Below are 5,447 nucleotides of genomic sequence, written 5' to 3'. Positions count from 1 at the left end.
GGAGGGAGTTGTACAAGGGCTTAAAATCTGGACACCTGGTTTATAGAAGGGTATGGATAACAGTGAAAGCACAAAATTCATTTGTGGAGCCCCCAGACCATTGGCCAGACTGCACTGGAAAAGTGGATTATTGAAAATATAATTCGGTTAAAATGTAACATAATATCATTTGTTTTCCCTTTTGACCCATTTAAAATTTTTTTTGCGTTTCTATAATTTTCTGCTTTCTCTTGGATTGAGGCTTATCTGCTTTTTATTTTGTTGTTGTCTTTTTAATTTTTTTAAGGGGAGAGTGCAAACACAGTCCCCCACAACCACAAATTATGCAGTCCAGTTTCCCACATTTGGGGAAATGGCAGGGGCCAGCACATCCAGAGTGCAATGGATGAGCCTCGCCCGGGGAAAACCACTGAACATGGCATCTCCCCTGCCAGGTAAGTATTTGTTGTTGTCTTTATGCATGATTATCATCATATGAGATCCAGGATAGGCAATCCATAGAGGCATAAATAGATTAATAGTCCTTTAGGATTATGGCAGGAGATATTAGGGAATAATGGGGAACTAATCATAATGGGTACAAGGAGGAAGAAAATGTTCTAAAATTTGTTGTGGTAATGGATTGCACAACTCGTTTCAATATATTTAAACCACCAGATTATATGATATGTGAATGTGTTAGTCTGGGTAGACCAGAGAAACAAACTCCACCCCTACATTCTTTTTTTATTTTTAATTAGGGGCTCACACAACTCTTATCACAATCCATACATACATACATCAATTGTGTGAAGCACATTTGTACATTCATTGCCCTCATCATTCTCAAAACATCTGCTCTCCACCCAAGCCCCTGGCATCAGCTTCTCATTTTACCCCTCCCTCCCCAAACCCCACTCCCTCATGAACCCTTGATAATTTACAAATTATTATGTTGTCATATCTTGCACTGTCCAATGTCTCCCTTCACCCACTTTTCTGTTGTCCATCCCCCAGGGAGGAGGTTATCTACAAATAACCACCCCTACACTCTTAATGCTCAAATTGACAAATGATTGTATATGTACCACAGTGAATTGTATGACAATAGAACTGTTTGTAAAAAACAAAATACTGGTGTGGTATAGCTTCCAGAATCACAGCAACACACAAGCCACCACAGCCTGATGTGGTGGTGGTGATAGAGATGTTACCACAAAAAATTACATATATAATTAATATTCTAATAAAGTCTATTTATATGAGATAGTTTTTCTATATAGTGAAGACTTAAAAAAGAAAACTCTTAGGGGAAAAATGTAAGCTCTCCAAGATCTTCTATCTCTGAAAATAAGTGAATTTTTGTCCTGTTAGAGTAGAAATAATTCTCATAGCTATCAGATTTATCTTAATAGAGAAGATAGCCTATTACCAAAGGTAATTCCACATGGTTCAAAAACAGGAAAGAAGTTGCCGGCTGACATGAGAGGCAATTTTAGGCATTTATTTTGAATTGCCAGTCACTGTAGGAACAGAAGAGTCATATGGCTGCCAACTGGTTGAAGCTTGTGCCAGAATGAGCCTGCTGTTTTCTTAATTGTCCTAAAAGCTTGTAGCCAGCAATTTCCTTGCCAGACCTTACCTCACTTTCATGTTTTCCTACTATGCAGATCACGATGTGTCCTGTTCAGAGGGGGAGAGTGAGAAAGCACTTCCTCATTCTCCTTTGGGTCACCACAGAATCTTTATAATCCTTCCCTACAACATAATAACATATAAAAGACCACCTAAAAACCTTAGGTTCTTTTTATTTTTTTAAGTATAGCCATGTTTGGGATCTTTTAATATGTGATCAATCCTCATAGCAAACTTGTAAAATGAGGGTAATGGGTAGGGGGTGGGAGAGCAGTATTATTCCTATAAAGGAGCAATAAACAAAGGGAACTATAAATAAAAAACATTTATCTTTACACATTTAGAGATCTGTAGTGAGCCCTGGTGATATAGTGATTACGTATTGGGCAGTGATCTGCGTGGTCATCAGTTCAAACCCACCAGCAGCTCCTCAGAAGAAAAGACTGGGCGTTGTACTTCTGCAAACAGTTAAGAGTCTCAGAAACTTACAGGTGGTAATTATGAGTCAGCATTGATTGGATGGCGGTGAGTTTGTTTTTTAATTGTTTAAATAATTTACAGTAAACATTTAATTTTTATAACTTTAAAAAGAACTTTCAGAACTGCGAGGAAAAAGCTATTTATAGAGGTATATCTATAGGCATGTAAATATGTAAAAATATTCATTTATAATGAAAGGGATAGGGGCCAATGTACATATATTTATTAAGATAGCAGATGGACTTTAAGGCTTCTATTCAAGGTCTCCCTAAACACAGGAACAATTTGTTCCAATAACCAGGCACTCTTTGATACGATCGCTCCCGACACCTTCGTTGAAGACAAATGGGTACATACGCAAATGTGGTGAAGAAAGTAGATGGTGCCTGGCTATCAAAAGATATAGCATCTGGGGTCTTAAAGGCTTGAAGTTAAACAAGCAACCATCTATCAGGGAAGCACATAAGCCCACATGGAAGAAGTGTGTGTGATCATGAGGTGTAAACAGGATCAGGTATCAGGTATCAAAAGATCCAAAACAAACAATTATATTGATGTAAAAGAGAGGGGTTAGAGTAGAGATCCAAAGCCCATCTGTAGACAACTGGACATTCCCCACAGAAGGGTTACAAGGAAGGGACGGTTCAACCAGGGTGCAGTACAGCACCAATGAAACACACATAATTTCTCTAGGTCCTGAATGCTTCCTCCCCACCCCACCAACACCACCCACTACTATAACCCAGTTCTACCTTACAAATCTTGCTAGACTGGAGTACACATTTTGGTAGAGATAAGAACTCTCTACACATGGAATTCAGGATAGATAAAAGCCTCAGGAACAGTTGTGGGAGTAGCAATATCACGATGGGAGGGGAAGGGGGAGAAAGGGGGAACTCATCACAAGGTTGAATATGTAAGTTGGATATATATAACCCTGAGGGGGGAAAATAACAGAAATGTGGGTGAAGGGAGCCAACAAACAGTATAAGACAGGAAATAACAATAATAATATATAATTGATCAAGGATTCACGAGGTTGGGAAGGGGGGAAGAAGAGAAATAAAAGGAGCTCAATAGAAAGAAAATATTTTGAAAATGTTGATAGCAACATATGTACACGTGTGCTTAATACAATTGAATGATGCATTGCTATGAGATTTGTAAGAGCCCTACAATAAAATGATTAGTAAAAAATAATAATAAACAAAGGTGTTGATTCTGAGGAGGATGTTAGTCAGGCATCATCTATACTCACTAGCACTTCACAGCCATCGTGAACTTGATTAATTTGGCTTCTTCCTCAATTTTTATCTTAATGCAGATTAACTAGGTCATCTTCGCAATATTAAAATGGCAAACATTGAAAATAAATAAATAAAACTTTTAAAAATAGATTATTCTATGTAATTAATTTCTCACATGATAAGAAAACCTTATCTATTTTATTCTATTGGATTCAGACTTTCAGAGTAATATCAAAGTGTTAGAAAAAATTATTTCTGGAAGAAAATTGTTGCTTGGCATATGAGTTTGTAAGGAAAGCAAACTTCAGCTCAATCTCTCTTGAAGACTTTTGTTTCTGACCAGAATGAATGCTATGTTGGGAGAAACAGGGGCATCTGTTGCCCATATCTTTGTTTCCTTACAGAACACGATGACAATTTAAAAGAGGAAAACCCTTTCGTGTTTTGGTGAGGCTGCAGAGTGTGGTGGTGTTCCACGGTCTCTGCACAATTTGTGGGTTCCTATGGCAAAGTTTTTCCAGCTCAGTAAGACAGCAGCCAAGGAGTTGTACTGTAGCAGAAAGAGAAAAAAACAATTCTCTTGGGCAGCTCTCTAATAATATCCTAACTCCTCCTTAAGAGCTGTTTGGTCTCAGACTTAACGTCTCTGAAACACTATCTTGCTATTACAATGTAGAAGAAACAGGGTTGAGGGGATTGCATATACATTTCATCACACAAGACTTGGCTCATTGTAGGTGTTCAAAAAATGCTAGGCTCTCTAACATGCAAATTGTGTAAATAAACTTAAATCATTAATGAGACTTTCAGTGAACATATCAGGAAACTTAGAAATGTGGGTGTTATCACTACAAAGGATCAGGAGGAAGTTTAATGATTCTATCCATGATCCAGTCACACTGTAAAATCTTCTGTCTCTTCAGGTCAATGCATTACACTGTGCAAAACTACTTGAAATATATGCCTTAATGAGGAAAGACCAATAAAACCCAACATATTTAAGAACTAGAAAGTGGTTATTCATAGAGCTACTGGCAATGGGTTGTTTACCATTGGAGTCTGTTTTTAGCTCCGCATATTTTCCAACATTTTGCATCAAACAGAAATGGAAGTCTATTAAATTTCTCAGACACATTTCTCTGAAGATTAGATTTGGCCTTTGAGGGTAACCAAAGGAAAAATCTCTTGCACTTAATAGGTAAAAAGCAACTAGGTGATTGGGAAATTCTGATGTGATCAGTACAAAGAAAACACTTGGGAAGAGCTAATCCAAAGTGCATTTGTGGATGATGATTTCAGGTTCACCAACAGAACCTTGAAAAACTCCTGAGTGTCATAGACAGACAACCATAGATCTTGCCTCCTAGGGGTTCATATAGATTCCCTAGAGAGGGTTCTTAGCACACATGCAACCGTTTGTTGTACTTTGATGGCTTGCACAGTCTGTGATGCTGGAACTATACTACAGGTATTTCACATACTAGTATAGTCACCTACTGGGGACATGCTTCAGCAGAACTTCCAGACTATAACAGACTGAAAGGTGGACCTGGTGATCCTATTCTGAAAAAGTTGGTCAGTTAAAACCTAATGAATACGAGTGGAACATTGCCTGACATCGTGCTAGAAGATTAGATCTTCGGGTAGAAGGAGCTCAAAATATGAATGGGAAGAACTGTATCCTCAAAATAGAGTACATTTTCATGATGTAAATGAAGTTAAGCATTCAGAAGCTTCATTTGTTGATGTGACAGATTACAACACGAGGAGAAATAACTACAAACATTCATTAATCATTGGAATGTGAACTGTATGAAGTATGAATCCAGGAAAATTATAAGTCAAAAAAATCAAATGGAAGACTTAAAGATCTATATCTTAGGCATTAGTGAGATGAAATGGACTGATATTGATCATTTTGAATATGACAATGATATGGTCTACTAGGCCAGGAATCATATATTGAAAGGGAATGGTGTCACATTCATTGTTCTAAAGACCTTTTTTTTTTTTTTTAGATATTTTATTTTATTTTATTTTTAACATTTTATTAGGGGCTCATACAACTGTTATCCCAATCCATACACACATCAATTGTGTAAAGCG

General features: G+C 37.3%; 1 non-coding gene across 1 annotated transcript; it reads right to left on the bottom strand.

The window, feature by feature from the left end:
- Window positions 1-283: 283 nt before the first annotated feature.
- LOC115870041 lies at window positions 284-442 on the bottom strand. The gene has a single exon (XR_004046510.1). It is a non-coding gene; the product is annotated as a U1 spliceosomal RNA (small nuclear RNA).
- Window positions 443-5,447: the final 5,005 nt, after the last annotated feature.

Source organism: Echinops telfairi, unplaced genomic scaffold (genome assembly GCF_000313985.2).
Source record: "Echinops telfairi isolate 266 unplaced genomic scaffold, ASM31398v2 ScPeMD7_70;HRSCAF=299, whole genome shotgun sequence".
Taxonomy (NCBI): domain Eukaryota; kingdom Metazoa; phylum Chordata; class Mammalia; order Afrosoricida; family Tenrecidae; genus Echinops; species Echinops telfairi.
Note: the sequence above shows the minus strand (reverse complement) of the source record. Positions and strands in the feature narration are given on the sequence as shown.